This window comes from Perca fluviatilis, chromosome 13, assembly GCF_010015445.1.
Source record: "Perca fluviatilis chromosome 13, GENO_Pfluv_1.0, whole genome shotgun sequence".
Classification (NCBI taxonomy): domain Eukaryota; kingdom Metazoa; phylum Chordata; class Actinopteri; order Perciformes; family Percidae; genus Perca; species Perca fluviatilis.
The window spans coordinates 8,725,297-8,744,265 of record NC_053124.1 but is presented as its reverse complement, the minus strand read 5'-3'; the positions used below and the strand labels follow the sequence as shown (position 1 = coordinate 8,744,265).

The 18,969-nt window shown below is 42.9% G+C and overlaps 1 pseudogene; it reads right to left on the bottom strand.

The window, feature by feature from the left end:
• Positions 1–17,825: 17,825 nt before the first annotated feature.
• On the bottom strand, positions 17,826–18,925 carry LOC120571782 (annotated as a pseudogene).
• Positions 18,926–18,969: the final 44 nt, after the last annotated feature.

Sequence of the window (18,969 nt, the reverse complement as noted above, 5' to 3'; positions counted from 1 at the left end):
AACCCATCGAGGGCTGGGGGCGAAAGGCTGAGCTGAAGCCTACGGGGGCTGCATTACGCACGGGCTTGATGCTAGGCACAGCCGAAGAGGCGGTGCGAAAGGCGCGGAGACATCAGCCTCAAAACGCCGCAGTTTAGGAGGGGAGCACTCGCAAACGAGGCATTAAGGCTTTGTGTGAGCACACAGATGGATAAAGAGAGGAGACGCTGAGTGCAGACAGAGGCGTGTGTGCGCCGTCCATATGAGACGTAAATTATGACAAAATATCATTGGATAATTTTCAAGATCAGGAGAATGGGTAAAGCTCTGTGTCATATTTATGTGGAGCCCGACATTAAAATACAACACTGCAGAGCTGTGTCCTGTCACCTATTTTATACATACTGTACACTGATGATGACGAGTCAGTAGATCATATCAGTCAGTGGGATTAATGGTGGCTTCTGAGGCACAGCTAAGTCTGATTGGAGCTGCAACTCAACAGAAACATGGGGCTGTTGCAGCTCAACGGGAACTCTAAGGCGTGAGCGTGGTGTTTCTGTTGTGTGTCAGCTGCGTGGATTTTTCTATGTCTTTACACACCAGAAACGTGTCTGACGCGGTGCTGCTGCTGCTAGCCTTATCTGGACACATGTATTGTGTGTGTTGTGTGTGTAGTGTTTCCCATTGATAAAATGAAGTACCATGTTAAACATAAATATATACTGATTTGATTACAACAAAGCAGTGGCGGATCTAGAAAATTTTACATGGGGGGCAAAGGGGTAGCAAGAGATCTTGGTAGGGTGGCAGGGGAAGACGGTACATGGAAACCCTCCATACATAAACTGATATGCCCCTACTAAGGCCCTGCTATGCCCTAAACTGCTACGCCTAAACTGCTACAACTATTATTTCTATTCATAGTTCCATTATCTTTTTGTTACTATAATTACCATTATTATGAATCATAATTCTCTATATCTGTATCCATCTGTATGTAACCAGCGACCACCAAGACCCTGGATATGTCTGATGTTTCTGTTGCACCAAATGCTTGCTCTTGGGAGAATTGTTGGGTCATTGTAACTTAAAGAGTGTGGTCTAGACCTACTCTATCTGTAAAGTGTCTTGAGAAGAGTGAACTGTTGTTGTATATTTAAATATTTACATATCTAACCCTATAACATATACAACAGAATGGAAATAGCCAAAAACTGAAAACACATCATGTCACAGGACATGCTATGTTACTGTACTGCAATTTATATGTAAGGAGAATATAAACCAACCATATGGTCCAGGGGTACTGCAGCCTCCTCTTCCTCTCTGTCATCTTCATCCTCCTGATCACTCTCTGCCTCTGTCCCTCTCTTGAACCTGCGGCCTCCTCTTCATCCCTCACAGTCAATTCTTTTTCCCTCTTCTCTTTCACTCATTTCTGCATCTCCTTCGTGTGTTTTTCTGCTCTGACCTGCTTCGCGCGGTCTCCAGTTTACTGTCTTCTCCTCTTCATTTCCCTCCTCCTCTTCCTCCTGTGCACTACTCAGGATTTTCTTGGCTGGCAATATCCCCACTTTTAGGCTTCAGCTAATATCTCCAGCTACTCTGGCCTGCAAAAGTCAAGATGTGAAAAGCTCTTGTTATTCTTGTATTACATTACACTGTAGGGCCCTGTAGCTAATAAGTAGCCTAAAAAAATAAACATCAGACAAGATTTATTACATGCACACATCAGTTATGTTTAGACTAGCCTTCTTAATCCCGTTGTATTTGTTGTTTTCCCAGTTTGACAGTAAATTATGTGAGAGGAAGTTGATTTTATAGTAGCCTACTCCTTAACTACTCATATACAAATGATCGGTCTCAGCAAGCACTGTGTAGTGTGTTGTAACGTAACGCCACCGAAACGGCGACCCTCTGTAAACGTTATGAATTCAAACATGCCAGTTTGTAATATTCTGTATTATGCTCTTCTTGTCTTTACTGAAATCAAACTAATCAAACAGCAGAATGCGCTTACAACCCACGAGGGAGCAATTTGACTTTTGGCTAACAGACGCGCTGTTGTTGATACTGACTCGCCTTTGTAGACATTATAATTATTACAAATTTAACTTTAGATGAAACGTGTGTTTTAACTTCACCTGGGGAAACAGACTTCACTTTGAGAGGCTCAGGGAGGGGGGGCAGCTCAGTCGCTCCAGTCTTTGCCGGGATGCAGGGCCCCCACACCGCAGCAGACTCGCGGTGTGCGAGCCTGAATGTGCGAACGGCGCTCTGCACGTTTGATGCAGGGACGTAGCAAAGTATTTGAGGGGCAGGGGGCTAAGATTACATCTACAATTATTATTTATTATGAATTAATATAAATTAATTGTTTGTTTCAATGTTTTAAGAAGCCTGTGCACATAGTGGCAGTTTGTTTTACAAGCAAAGTTTTTGAATGCCAAAGTTAGGGGGCAGCTGGGGGCAAGGCCTACAGTGGGGGCAGGCTGCCCCCTTGCCCCCTGTAGATCCGCCCCTGCAACAAAGACAACGTCGGCAGTATTGACGGCAAAATAGGCTACAGAATATTTCGTTCTGTATTGACAGGTGCAATATCAGAAAATCGATTGTCTTTTTTATTACATTTATATCAAAACCTAGAGACTTTCAAACATCAACATGTCATTTATTAATATGTATTCATGTCTAAACGACATATAAACATCTTTTTCTATTCTATTTTGCCTGGAAACGCTTCCAACACGCTTGCGTGTCACGTGAAAAATAGGTGTCGGTTCTATTTCTAGCATGTACGCGTTTTCAGCGCGGCTCGAATTGATTCGAGCCTGACGCACGTGTCACGCAGGCAGTGTGTAACCGTGCGGAAAAACGTTTTTCCGAGTGAAAACGTCACCATTCACGTAACTTCCTGTGGGAATCAGAGGTGGGAAACTCGGGCTGGATTTTGCTAACCGAGTTTCCCAGTTGGTGACGCGTTGTTGACAACTGACGTCTGATGTAGGCGACTTTGGTTCACTGAACATATTATTGGTTCAATAAAAATTGTGGACAAATGCCTCTGCCAAGAAACATACACAGACATAACAGGTTTCAAATTATTCATAAATAGGCCTATGTATAAAAAAAAACAACATTATCCGTGTCTTTTCCTGTTCATTGTCCTGCAGATAACACAAAAAAACACCTGGCGATGTGCTGTTTGGATGCTCGCATAACAAAACAACAGAAAATATTTTGTTATTGTGGCCTATGTTTTCACACACCTGATGCTCTAGGCTACGGCCAACCGTTGGTGGCAGTCATGCAAAAAGTTGTTATGCCAAACGCCAATATAACAGAAGTAGAACGCGCATCCCGACCATGTGAACGCTTCCAGTCGGAAAAACAACGTAACCAGGGGGGCGGTGCCTGTTATTCCGAGGTGGCATGAACGCAGCATAAGCTCTATGGAACGCCAAAACGCTCACATTACGGTCAGGACGTCGTTTTTAACTTTGTCTAATGACAAAACGCGTAAAAAGCGGCGTGGAATGCTCATCTAACGCCATTTTTTACGTGGCTCAATACGCGTACCATGCAAAACGCCGTAAAAAGCGCCGTAGAATGCTCATCTAACGCCGCTTTTAATGTGGCTCAGTACATGTAACATAATGCGTCAAAAGACACGTAGTATTGTAGAGAATTTACGTGTTTTAGAATCTCTGAAGAAGGAGAGGCATGGTCCAAATGAAGGGTTGACACAAAGATTTATTAATAAAAATGATAAGTCAAAATACAGAGAATTACACTGCAGCGGGCCTTGATAATAGTTGCTTAACCCTAAAGTTCCCACATTTATTTTCGCCCCGAACCCCTGTCGCCCCCCTGCTTTATTCCTCCAATCCCAGGGGCGGTTACTTTTCTCCTTCGTGAGTAAGAGCCTTCCTCATAGGCTCTTTGTTGGCATGGTGACAGGTTGGACGCATCTTGTTGGTTTCTTCGCTGTCCAATTAGGAAGGACATGCCCTAAACTCTGCCCCCTAGGGGTCATTTGCATCAATATGTTCTATCATGCAGATTTCAAGTCTTTACAAGTTTACAGGAATTAACATTCTATTGTCCTAACCCAGACTAAAGTACCAGGGGTTGGAGACTGATAGAGGCAGAAGATTATTTCCTGCTTTGTAGCAGAAGGTTTCTCTTTATATGATAATTCAATCAGGAGAGACTTGTTTGCAGATATGCAAAAGGTTTAATGTACAACAGCATGTAGTGTACAATGTTTTGGAGATTGAACTCCATTGTTCAGGGCGGCCCGGGGTGGGCCCGCCCACCGGGGGCAGACCGACCGGGGCTGCGCGTCCCGGCAAGCGCTGCAGACATGGAGAAAAATGCAATTGGGAAAAGAACATACACCTTCGTTAAAGTTATTGCAAATGGGAGGATTGTAATTCTGAGCAGTGGCGGATCTAGAAAATTTTACATGGGGGGGCAAAGGGGTAGCAAGAGATCTTGGTAGGGTGGCAGGGGAAGACGGTACATGGAAACCCTCATACATAAACTGATATGCCCTACTACGCCCCGCAACGCCCTGCTATGCCCTAAACTGCTACGCCCTAAACTGCTACAACTATTATTTCTATTCATAGTTCCATTATCTTTTTTGTTACTATAATTACCATTATTATGAATCATAATTCTCTATATCTGTATCCATCTGTATGTAACCAGCGACCACCAAGACCCTGGATATGTCTGATGTTTCTGTTGCACCAAATGCTTGCTCTTGGGAGAATTGTTGGGTCATTGTAACTTAAAGAGTGTGGTCTAGACCTACTCTATCTGTAAAGTGTCTTGAGAAGAGTGAACTGTTGTTGTATATTTAAATATTTACATATCTAACCCTATAACATATACAACAGAATGGAAATAGCCAAAAACTGAAAACACATCATGTCACAGGACATGTTATGTTACTGTACTGCAATTTATATGTAAGGAGAATATAAACCAACCATATGGTCCAGGGGTTACTGCAGCCTCCTCTTCCTCTCTGTCATCTTCATCCTCCTGATCACTCTCTGCCTCTGTCCCTCTCTCTGAACCTGCAGCCTCCTCTTCATCCCTCACAGTCAATTCTTCCTTTCCCTCTTCTCTTTCACTCATTTCTGCATCTCCTTCTGTGGTCTTCTCCTGCTCTGACCTGCCTGGTCTCTCCAGTTTACTGTCTTCTCCTCTTCATTTCCCTCTTCCTCTTCCTCCTGTGCACTACTCAGGATTTTCTTGGCTGGCAATATCCCCACTTTTAGGCTTCAGCTAATATCTCCAGCTACTCTGGCCTGCAAAAGTCAAGATGTGAAAAGCTCTTGTTATTCTTGTATTACATTACACTGTAGGGCCCTGTAGCTAATAAGTAGCCTAAAAAACATAACATCAGACGAGATTTATTACATGCACACATCAGTTATGTTTAGACTAGCCTTCTTAATCCCGTTGTATTTGTTGTTTTCCCAGTTTGACAGTAAATTATGTGAGAGGAAGTTGATTTTATAGTAGCCTACTCCTTAACTACTCATATACAAATGATCGGTCTCAGCAAGCACTGTGTAGTGTGTTGTAACGTAACGCCACCGAAACGGCGACCCTCTGTAAACGTTATGAATTCAAACATGCCAGTTTGTAATATTCTGTATTATGCTCTTCTTGTCTTTACTGAAATCAAACTAATCAAACAGCAGAATGCGCTTACAACCCACGAGGGAGCAATTTGACTTTTGGCTAACAGACGCGCTGTTGTTGATACTGACTCGCCTTTAGCAGACATTATAATTATTACAAATTTAACTTTAGATGAAACGTGTGTTTTAACTTCACCTGGGGAAACAGACTTCACTTTGAGAGGCTCAGGGAGGGGGCAGCTCAGTCGCTCCAGTCTTTGCCGGGATGCAGGGCCCCACACCGGCAGCAGACTCGGTGTGCGAGAGCCTTGAATGTGCGAACGCGCGCTGCGCGTTCGATGCAGGGACGTAGCAAAGTATTTGAGGGGCAGGGGCTAAGATTACATCTACAATTATTATTTATTATGAATTAATATAAATTAATTGTTTGTTTCAATGTTTTAAGAAGCCTGTGCACATAGTGGCAGTTTGTTTTTACAAGCAAAGTTTTTTGAATGCCAAAGTTAGGGGGGCAGCTGGGGGGGCAAGGCCCTACAGTGGGGGGGCAGCTGCCCCCCCTTGCCCCCCTGTAGATCCGCCCCTGATTCTGAGGAACCTGTCGTCTGCGGGAGGGGCCGCCGGGCGGGGAACCACGGAGAGGGGGCTGAGAGGCGGCACCGGGGACCGGGCGAAATGCCGCCACGGGGCACAGGGAGGCCATGTGGCCCTGAGCGCCGCAGGCGGAGCAAGCAATGACCAGCGCGCTGCCCACGAGCATCACGAGGAGCTTGAGATCCACCACCGACCAGTCCACCCGGACGTTAAACCGTGGGAGATGCAACGCAGCCTTGCTAGAAAACGGCTTATGGTATTGGAAGAAAATATTCCTTCCCTACTTCAGGTTTAGGTCGCCAATCAGCGCCAAATAGGAATCCAGTTCAGGCCTCCGGCCCGGGTACACGGAGCAGATAACATCCCGAAACAACCCGAAAGCAACCAGGAACCGTCCTATGGACAGCTCCTTGCACAGCCTGGGGTCTGCGGACTTGAACACCACTGAGAACCCATCCCCGGTCACCTTATTCCTCTCGCATTCTGGGGAAGGCAGAATCAGGATCACCAAATTCACGTCCTTGCCCTGCAAGATTTTTGCCCGCAAGCGGGCAGAGATATTGGCGGCTGCGGGAATATACGGCCTACCTAAAAACGGCGCCGGAGCAGAGGTGGCCAGGGAAAACTCGGCATCTCCCGGGGCTGTAGGCGCAGGCAGAGGATACCCGTGCGCCGGCAGAGACAGAGGCCACAGCGGTGGCGGCGGTCGTGGACCCGACGAAAGCGGGCGAAGCTTCGATGGACTGCAGCCTCGCGTCCATGGACTAAAGAGAGCTGGACAGGGATTGAAGAGAAGCAAGGATAAGACTTGTTTCGGATGACCCACTTGGGACGCCCGCAGCAGCCGCCTGGCTGAGAGGGGCCGCACCGCGCCTCTTCGGCGGGGCACGGGTAGGGGCGACCGCCTTCGGCGACCGCTTCCAACCTCGACCCGCCGCGGGAGCAGGAGGCGAGGGAACCGGTGAAATACAGCCCGCCTGGGCAGCCAGCTCGAGGAGGTCCGGAGAAGGTAAGCCTGAAGCCGCCACGATTCCGAAGGTGCAGAATGAGCCTGTCAGCCTGTGAGCAGGGACTGTTTAGAGTAGCCAGGCGAGAGCTCCTGCGTACGCTGTCCGAAGAAGCAGGAATAGCCGCCGGTGAAGAGAAGGGATAAGGACCTGGGTCCGATGCGGGATCAGACTCGAAATCCGACATGGAGAGACCGCAGAGCAAAATACAGAACAGCACAGGAACGCTTGCCATACAGCCGTCCGACTGACAACACGACGTCTTCCTGAAATGACAGCTGATAGCACAGGGAGAGAAACAGCTTTTAAAACAGTGATGTAACGCTGTGATTGGCCTATGGGATCCTTGGCTGATCCTGATTGGATTATCAGAAGGTGAACGCCTCCAGCCCTGATTCGCTTAGGAGGGACTGATTACTTGTTAGGTCTTCCTGAAAGAATTTGCGCTGAGCTACATTAGTTGGTTTTAACCTAATCAATTTGATAAAAGACAGGAAGAGAGGGGGAGAGAAAGGGTCTGTCTTTACCTATTGTTTACAGAGACAAAAGGTGGTGATTGTGATAACCAGATCAGTCTTGACATTAACAGTCAGATTCATTCTATTTTCATAACCCGGTTGCAGCATACAATTTATTACTTAAAACATAAAGCATACATGGATATTAGAATCAGCACTGTTACAACTTTATTTTACTCAACAGTATATATGATAATGAGTTCCACCCTGTCTTTTCCAAAGCCAATACATTTGGACTGTTAATCACCCAATCAGTAAAGAACAACAACAGACCACATGAATCCAACCCAGCACAAGTATGAACAAAGCTCAGTGGATTTGGGAGTTGTTGTTTTTTTCAGTCTATTTTTCTATTAGTTTGGCAGATAAACTGAATTGTGTTTTCATTGAATAGGTTATCATTTGTGGAAGGTTTTCTGCAGCTATAATTAACCAAAGGCCACTGATATTGTCCTAACTCACTCTTGGTAAAATAAGTGCACCAACCTCCAATAATTAAAACCACTGACTTTCATCTAGCAAAATGAATGAGCTAGTTTTGATTGATATCACTGTATTGTAGCTACATATTAATTAAATAATGTCTGTGTTTCCCCCTACTTTTATTAACATAATAGAACCAATAGAACCATCCAGTTGATTTGAAGAGCCACAATCCAAACATAATGCAATATATCCACTAGGGGGCACTCACACACTAGAAATTCGTTTTTAACAGGCTTTAAAGACTTAAAATGTATACATCCGTACCAACATTGTATTGATGTAACAATTCCACCAACATGCTTTGGCCTACTTCCTACATTATTAGGTAAAAGGAGATGTAGGTAAGAGTACAAGTAAGTGGCCTAATGATAATAAAGTAAATAGTGAAATTCTAGGCTTTCAACTGGGAGTAGCCTATATTGGTGTGTGCAACTGACTGTTCAGCAAATGCACAACTTGGGTGTAAGCTTTCATTCTGCAGGTCTTGGTTTGGATGCAGCACAAACGATTGGACCACTGGAGGCAGAACAGCAAGTTTGTTCCTACATGATGCACCTTGAAACCTGGTCTGGTAGAACTTCTCCACGAAGAGCATATCTGATTATGTTTTCAGCCACCTTCATGACATTGTGGATGGACTTCCTGGCCTGTGGAAAGGCGCAGCCCTACCACAGCTAGGTTTTCATCTACTTTCCACACTCATAAGAAAACAGTCCAGATCCTATCTTTTTAGATTTAGCTATTGTGGTTCGGTCTAATTGAAATTGAATTAGGTGATTTTATGAGGCAGTTTAATGCAAATGGAATGCTTTTCTAATTTAATCCTAAAGCACCTAAAAGTAATTCTGTCAGGTCCATTAAGTCAAGAACACACGACAATAAAAATAATTTAGGATATTTTTATTGACTTAATTGCATTTCAGTTAATAAATTCTGAATTAAATTTTTGGCGGTATGGCTGTGTTCAGGGAGTCCTCTGACCTTTCATGAGCACCATGAAATAGCAGAGAGTCAGAGGACAGCAGCAGCATTAGGGAACGCTCACACAGTTTAGGACTGTGTGAGCTGAAATATTCCCCCACATGAACCGTGCAGCAATGACGACATAGAAGCAAATGCCACGTTATACACGACAAGGAGGAGCAGGGGAGGTGGCGGGCGGCAGAGAAGCGAGCAGCAAGCAGGTAGGAGCAAACTCAATCTGTTTTAAATAGGGCGCCCTGTTTGAGTGTAGCCATTAAGCAGCGAGGGGGGTTGACCAGCTGATGCGCTAATCCAGATCAGCTGATGCAGCTCAGCTGGAGCAGATCAGCTGATGAGACCGTATTGTTGGCCAATAGCGTTAGCAGCGACTTGACCACTGGCCTGCCAGAACTGACGCTGACGCTCAATTAAACTACATCCGAGTTGTTCCTCCTTTCATTAGCCTAATCAAACCTCTACGTGGCACTAACACACTATCACGTAAATAAGTAGGCATACATTGTTTATTTTAGCTACAAAATGTAGATAAATAGCATCAGAATATAAATCACCCAAGATCATGATACACACATCGCATTCCATTTGTTTATCATGCTAGTTAAAAAAAAAAGAAAAAAGATTTCAAATGCATACATTCAAGATATTTTCTTGGTGGAAACAATCCAATGCCTACTTCCCATGAAATTAACACTTTTTGTTCTACCTCACACCTTCCCAAAACCAAGAGACCCTTTCAGGACAAGGAACATAAGTCTTCTGAACTCCTCCTCTTCTGTAACCCCTCTCGAGAGGAAGAGGCAAAGGCTACGTGTTGATGAATAAGGAATGCAGCAGCTCCCATCCTCCTGATTATAGCAGTCAAGCTGGCATTTCTGCAGGAACCCAAGAGGGGGGACAGAATCGGCCCCTGTCACAAACAACAACTCCTCGAAGGAAATATCCATCTCCTCTTCTGCTGAGACACACAGTACAATCACATGGCTGTTAAAGGAACTAATTACAGTTGTATGCAAGAACTTGAAGAGAATGTACATTTAGTATTCAGTGGTGTCCAAGGTGTGTGTGTGAGAGAGAGGGATCCATACATAGTAATTTTTGAGAGGCATTCTATCAAGATCATAATTTTTCTAATGGTAGCAGAAAAACAATAGTCATAGCATCAAAAATATTCAGTGGTACTTATTACAAACAGCTAGTATCACACACCTTGAATGGACATCAGCCAGCACTCCCACTGGAAGACAGTCTCCTCCTCCTGTTCTCTGTGGTTGCTGCCCTTTGGACTCCAGGATATTGTGAAGAGGTTCCTGATGTCATTCCTGGCCACCAGCTTTCCCGCAGTGTAAAACTTGTTTTGTGCCAATACCCGTTGGTCATAGCTGACAAGCAGCCGTCCTGGTCTTCCTTGGAAAATTCCCATCTTTTCCTGCAATTCAATCATGAGGAGTCTGTAAAAGAAAGACAAAACATCTTATATATGGTCTTTAGAATAATGGCACATCTGAAAAGGTACCACTGTTCCCATGACCTTTTGAGCAGGATGCATACAATTTTGAATTAACCTGAAATACTCGCTCCTTGGACCTCCATAGTCCTCTGCCATCTCCCCAACAAACTCAATATGTGGCAGTTTATGCCAGGCAAAAGAGCTCCCGCTTAGAGCAACACATGCACTCTGAAGAATGTTTTTGCGCCTGGCAATGACTGTGATACTGCAACTGAGGTCTATTTGGTCATTTTGAAAGTCTTTCAAAATGTCAGCCAGACATTTGACATCCTGAGAACACAGAAACTTATTACAGCCTACAATTTTAATGAGGAACACGTAAAAATGTGTAAAATTCATGGTAATTTTGATACAGTAATTAACAATCTTTGAAAATCCTCTCCAAATGCATATCCTAAAATCGTCCAAATTTCAGTCACATAAAGGTTCAGCATATTTCATAAGATAATTGAAAATGTGGAGTGTACAAAATTCTCAGACGTTTGTGGGCTATTTAACAAAAAGCCATTTTCTTTATATAAAAAAGGGAATATCCTAACTGTTCAAAAGATGATACATTTTTGAAATTGATTGATCAGTGAAAAAAAAAAAAAAGAAAATTAAGGATTTAGAATGTTGAAAGAAAACACACCTTCACTGCGGAGTTAGGGACCCTAGGAAAGACAAAACACCATGCATGATGTCTATTCCGAGGCAATCTCTGGGGCCACTAAGTGGATCAAATCGTGCTGCAACCTGTTCCATGATTGTGCTGTCCAACATGTACTGGTTAGGAGGTACAGTCACTCTGTCAGACCAGTCTACCAGTGGTGCCCTTACTGAAGTAGAGGCTTCTGTAATCCCAGCACCATCTGGATCAGCATCACCTCCTATTGCTCCTGCAGCATGAACACCTCCCTCTGGTGGAGTTCTGGCACCAAAGATGTCCTGCATTGCAGTGCTTGGCCGTACCTGCAACCTCTTACAAAAAGCTGCAAGGGGCTCTGATGCCTTTCTGTCCGCAACCCATGGTTATTCCATTGCTGTATGAAGGCTGTGATGACCCTATTGATTCGTGACAAGTAGACATAATGAAGAGCCCACAGGTGCATCTCATTGTCAATGTCCACAACACCGTCACTCTCCAGGAAATTGAAGAGGTCATAACAGACATTAGTCAACCCTCGCCACACATCACCCCAGAGCCTCTTAATTCGTTGATTATGAGTGCTCCTTCCTCGGAGAGCACTTCCTCGCTCAAAGCCTCTGAGAATGTTCATCATTAGACACACCGATTCATTCTCTCCACCATAATCTGTCCTTACACGAGAGGGCAAGCCATACCTGGTCACAGCATGCATGAAAAGGTCCATCACTGTTGTGCTGTGGTTGTTGTTCGAAGCACGGAGGAAGACGATGAGCCGATTGTAGCCATCTATTCCCCCATGAACAACAATCCTCCACCTAATAGATAAGAGAATAAAAAATAAATAAATGTATGGGACAGATGATCTGACAATTGAAATACCTGATGACTTTATAGTCACTACAACCAACATGTCTTCACGTGAGAGTTCGTCGTTCCATTTTTAATCCTGATCATTAACTCCTTTAACGACAACAATGATGGAACAATGTGTTCCAGAGAGCAAAAATAAAAACTCTGAAAGACAACAGCAAGTTGTTTTATAGTTTTCCTTGAGATCCAGTTGATTCACCTGTGGCTTAGAGTGCATTGATTTTCAGATTCAATGTGTTAGCCTATATAAGCAAGCTCATGACCTTCTGACAAATTTATCTGCAATAGCATTAGGAATAGAACGTTAGCTGGCTAAACGTTAGTTTTACAATAACAACTGCTTGCCACAACAGCTAGCTAATAACTTTAGCCCAAAATGTTTTGTTCACACTGCTAAAACTAACCAAGCTAACGTTAATCTTTTAGATCATTGTTTGAAATGAATTCTCTAACTGCTAACGTTACTTTCCCAGTTAATTTACAGGGAATAAGATGGATACACAAAATCTACGACCCAGGTTGACGTCACGTTACATTGAAGTTAATCCTAACCTACAGAATTCATGGTCATCCTCTTACTAAATTATATCCAGGTGCTTTGACATGGCTAACGTTAGCAAAAACTAACCCAGTCACTGGTTCAACTTGACATTTACTAGCAATATTGTAAACTAAACTGCATTTCTCTAGCAATTTCACTATTACAGAAAGGTTTTTACAACTCAAACTTTCACATTGTTAATGTGGATTCCAACACAGAAGGCCAAGCATAATCTGTCTGCAGAAGACGAGTGCAGTTATCTAATGTCCACTTGCACTGGGAAATAAAGTTTATCCTAGCCATCTTAAAAAAAAAAAGCAGGACAGTAGTAGTAGTAGTAGCTAGTAGCTAGTAGCCTAGTAGCTAGTTGTAGTCATCGTCGTCGTCGTTCTTCACTCCTCTTTTGATTCAAAACAGACTGTATCCTTAAATAGAGCTCAAAAGTGACTGCCCCCTTATTTTGCGGTTCAGGTATTAAATTTCCCATACATTTTCCAAAAAGCCTTATTTACACACACACACACACACACATACACATATATATATATATATATATATGTTTTTTTAGAAAGGTGATTTCACCAGCTTACATATCTTTAAAGGAACATGCCGACTTATTGTGAATTTAGCTTATTCACCGTAACCCCCAGAGTTAGACAAGCCCATACATACCCTTCTCATCTCCGTGCGTGCTGTAACGCTGTCTGACGGCTCCAGCATTAGCTTAGCCCAGCACAGATCCTGCAGGTAACTGGTTCCAACTAGCCTACTGCTCGAATTTAGACAAGTGACAAAAAACGCCAATATGTCCCTTTTAACATGTTGTGATTTAAGTGTACAAAGAACAACGTAAATAATGAACACAGCCATCTTCTATCTGTAAACAAACCGGGAACTATATTCTCAGACAGGCTTGCTGCGAGCATATCACTCCGCCCAAGTACTATATTCTTCCGCCTGAGAATATAGTTCCCGGTTTGTTTACGGTTAGAAGATGGCTGTGTCTCATGTTACGTTGTTTTTTGTACACGCTGTGACTCTACAAATCACAACATGTAAATAGGAACATGTTGGCGTTATTTTGTCACTTATTCGGAGCAGTAGGATTACTGGAACCATTCACCTGCATGTTCTGTTATGGGCTGATGCCGCTGGATCCGTCAGACAGCATTACAGCATGCATGGAGATGAGAAGGGTATGTATGGGCTTGTCTAACTCTGGGGGTTACGGTGAATAAGCTAAATTCCCAATAAGTCGGCGTGTTCCTTTAAACATTCTCTAACAACCTGCTTGAGTTGTGGGAATTAATGAACAGAAAACCACCTAAATGAATTTCAAAGAATAAGTGTTTCACTTCCTTTAATTGTTTAATGCTATAGCCTGACATTACCCTACACCCAGTCTCAACTCTTCCAAAGTCTAAAATGACATGTAGCAGCTTATAGGCTACTGATTGGTCTTTTTAAAAGTCCAAGTGTCCACCAACAGTTTGTTGGTGGACACATCCCTTGTACCATTTATGGACAACTGGGGTTAAGATATGTTCTTTTGTTAACTTTTAATTTTAAACCAACAACTTTACTTGAGCTTTTAAATGAAGCCATTGTGTAGCGATGCATGGTGCACAGGTGCATTTCATAAAATTATAGTATCGTGGAAAAGTTTATTTCTGTAACTTTATTAAAAAAGTGAAACTTTCATATATTCTAGATTCATCACATAAAGTTTATCATTTCAGGCTTCTTTTTTTTAAATCTTGATGATTGATTCTTCTCACATCCACATTTCTGTATTATACATTCTTTGTTATAATATTCTAATAATTTAATTTGAGATACGGATTTTTCATTTCCATGAGCTGTACGCCGTAATCATCAAGACTAAAACAAAAAAATGCCTGAAATATTTCCTTTTATGTGTAATGAATTTAGAATATATGAAAGTTTCACTTTTTGAAAATAAAAAAATAAATAAATAAACTTTTACACTATATTATAATTTTATGAGATGCACCACTTGACATTTTAGGTGGCAAGTTTTGAACCTGCAGCTGTTCACAACTCCATCCTTGATTAGGAGAGTGAGAGCAGATGGGACTAAGCACAGACTAACATTTAGTAACATTTTAAAATATGTGCTTAAAATGATGAAAGTGGATGAAAACCCAGCTTTCCACAGGCCAGGAAGTCCATCCACAATGTCATGAAGGTGGCTGAAAACATAATCAGATATGCTCTTTGTGGAGAAGTTCTACCAGAACAGGTTTCAAGGTGCATCATGTAGGAACACACTTGCTGTTCTGCCTCCAGTGGTCCAATCATCTGTGCTGCTGCATCCAAACCAAGACCTGCAGAATGAAAGCTTACACACAAGTTGTGCATTTGCTGAACAGTCAGTTGCACACACCAATATAGGCTACTCCCAGTTGAAAGCCTAGAATTTCACTATTTACTTTATTATCATTAGGCCACTTACTTGTACTCTTACCTCCTTTTACCTAATAATGTAGGAAGTAGGCCAAAGCATGTTGGTGGAATTGTTACATCAATACAATGTTGGTACGGATGTATACATTTTAAGTCTTTAAAGCCTGTTAAAAACGAATTTCTAGTGTGTGAGTGCCCCCTGGTGGATATATTGCATTATGTTTGGATTGTGGTGTGGCGGAAGTTTTCCTAAGAAGCAGCAGCGTTTAGAAATATCAATGATCAAATGAATACGAATAATGACCGTTTGAGAATTAAACCAAAGTTTGGTCTTTGAGTATTTATTTACATTTGCAAATGGAGAAAACACAGTTTCAAAGGTACACGCAGCACAACTGAAAATGTCTTTCCCAACTAGAAACCTAAAAATCAAAACATCTTATAGTGAAGAAACTCCAATAAGCCACCCCTCTTCAAATATCTTTAGCATGCTGCCACTTTTCTAAAAAATACCATAGACAGTCAGATGATTTTACAACCTTCCATTCTGCTCCAGTGTCTCCTACATTAGACTAAACACCTGCTTATCTCAGGAGACAGAAAGAGATACGGTTTGTGGCCTTCTCGACTTCGTCTGCTAAAAAGTCAACAATGTGAGAAGGTTCAAACTAGTGAAACTAAATAATTCTACTGGGCTATAGTTCACGGTTGCCAACTATTTCACTTGGAGCCTTTTGAATCTACACATGAAGAAGCTAAATCTTGTGACGTTATAAAACAATCATTAAACCAATGGTTAATATCATTAAACAAATGGTTAAAATAAAATTTGCCACCACAGTGGCTCTTCAAATCAACTGGATGGTTCTATTGGTTCTATTATGTTAATAAAAGTAGGGGGAAACACAGACGTTATTTACTTAAAATGTAGCTACAATACAGCGATATCAATCAAAACTAGCTCATTCATTTTGCTAGATGAAAGTCCGTGGTTTTAATTATTGGAGGTTGGTGCACTTATTTTACCAAGAGCGAGTTAAAGGAATATTTCACCGCTGGAAAGCTGAATATATCTTTAAATTGGGTCACTTATGTAGTAGAAATGTGAAAAAAAAAAATTGAAATTGGTGCCTTCTAGGCCGAGAAAAGCCAGAAAATGTGTTTTGGGCTTATATGGATGAAAAACACCAAATCCCAGAATGCACATGCTTCGTTGCTTTGAGTCCACTCCCAAGCCACGCCTACCGCTTGACAGACCCGGACAGACCGACAGAGGCATTCAACTCAACTCAAGCGTGTTTTATTGTCATTTCAACCATATACACGAAACGTTTCATCGTGACTCAAGTGGTGTTACACATTTAACATATATAAAAACGACATTATATAAAAACGACATACGAAACAGGCTACATTTAGTACACACACTTTATAGGCTCTGTAAAGTTCAGCTAACACATACTAGCATTAGCGCTTGGTGGGCTGTGTCGTGCTTCAAGGTGCACTCCCAGGTGAGGACTTCTTCTCTGAAATAGATAGCAATAACTTCACAGACACAGATATGTATTAATACAATAGGCTTCTATAGAAGGAGAGCATCACTCCGTAAGCAGACTCCGCAGTCTGCTTCTCACCAGTGAGCTCTGACTCTCTTCCTCTTTTGCCTGTCTTTTATTGAAGTTTAACAAGGGCAGTTACATATCACACACGAACATCTGTCTCTACAAAGTGGGCTGTTGCTTTTGATGGATTGTGACTGAGCCAGGTCTTGGTGTCCTCCGTCCTTGCTTACTGCATCCCACAGAGGAACATGTCCTCCTTTGCACGATGCAGGCCACCTGTGTGCAGCCTTGGCTCTGTTCTCGTGCAGCATACTTTTAGCTCGTTAAGTCTAGGCAGCTTGCTGTAATAATTAGGCAGTATATTATAGGAACATAAGTCATTTGGTCAGCAAAGCGGTGTATCTATATCCCATCCCCCCTTTTGAACTCTACTAGAGTTCAACATACCAAAAGAGAAGAGAGGTCAGAGAACGAGATATTCCAAAAACAAAAATAGAGTCAGAACATGGCACGCTAGGTAAAGGCACTTCTAGGTAAAAATCACTTCTAGATAAATTGTAAAACACTTCAGTAGAAAATGTAAAAGATGGTAAAAAAAATGAAAAAATGGAAAAACACTTCTAATATTAAGAGCATACTTCTGTTAACTTTTTATGAAATAAAAAGTTCCAACACCTCTTTGGACTCACCTAAGTGAGTCCACAACATATTATTTACAATTACAAGGCACTTAAGTTCTTCTAGGGTAACACCTAGGTGGGGCAGTTTTGGCGGGGAGTTCAAAATCATACCAGAAAATGAAAGTAACAATGGGGACGCTATGTACCCCTAAGATCACCTTACAACACATCTAGCAAGCTTATTCCTTCCCTGGCAAGTCTCTTCCCATACAAGTTACTTATAACAGCACCGCTTTATAAGTTGGTTTTAACCCCTCAGCTCAGACTCAAACCAGACAACTCCGCAATTTGCAGCACACACAATAAAAAATGGTTAATGAAAACGGCGATGGCGGTCGGGGGGGCTGTGTTAAAGAAAACCACGCCTAATAAGTTGGGTTCAACGGTGGATGGTAGCTTGGCACGCGCTACATGTAGGAGAGAAAGCGCTTATTTCACCTTTCTCCCTGGTGATTCTCTTCTTCAGGTCACAGGGGTGGACTACCCTGGACCTCGTTGGACACTGGAGAGGATTATTCTGCCTCTTTTTCCCTAGTGTCTGGCGGAGGGAGCCCTCCGCGCTGGCAGCCAGATCTCTGGCTACTTCCTTGGTGGAGCGGCCTGGCTCCTGGGCAGCAGCACACTGGCTCCAGTGGTACCACTGTTTACTTTTTCCCTTGAGCCGCACTGTGTGGGATGTTCTCGCCGTCACTCTGAAGGGCCCCTGCCAGCGAGGTTCAGACCACTTCCTCTTAATTGCTTTCAGGAGCACCCACTCAGCGTCTGGAGGAGTTTTGGTTTCTGCTTCTGGGTGTGCTGCGGTCACCTGTTTAGAAAACAAAGAGACTGTGCCCTGTAGCTGGCGGAAAAAGGCGTTGTGAGAAATGGTTACAGGTGAAGGCTCAGTAAGTGGAAGCTGAGACCAGGGCCCCGGGAAACACCTCCCTGTTTGTAGCTCATATGGTGAGAGGCCTGTCCTACTGTTTACTGACATTCTTATCGACATGAGAGCCAGGGGGAGGGCTTGCAGCCAATTCATCCCTGTTTGGTTGCATATTTTAGACATTTTGTTTTTTAAGGTCAGGTTCATCCTTTCTACCTTGCCTTGAGATTCAGGGTGGTAGGCACAAAGCCAAATTTATGCTTTAGCCCCAACATGAGTTCCACCTTTTGCAAATCATTTTGTTTTTGAAATGGGAACCATTATCTGACTTTATCCTTTCAGGGAACCCATGCGGGGAATGTATTGGTTGATTAGAAATTTAATTACGGTCTGAGCGTCTTCATTTTTTGGGGCATGGCCTCTGGCCATCCAGTGTAGGAATCCACACACACCAGCAAATACCTGCAACCCTGTACCCTGTCCGTCATGTCAGTGTAGTCAATCACAATCTCTTTCCCTGCCACTGTCTCAAGGGGACTGTCCCCGTCTGGTTTCACTGTAGGCTTAGGGTTGAATGCTTGGCATTGGGGACAGGTCTTGGTTACCTGCTCTACCATTGTTTTCATGAATGGATGCCACCAATGTTGTAGGTTTCTCAACA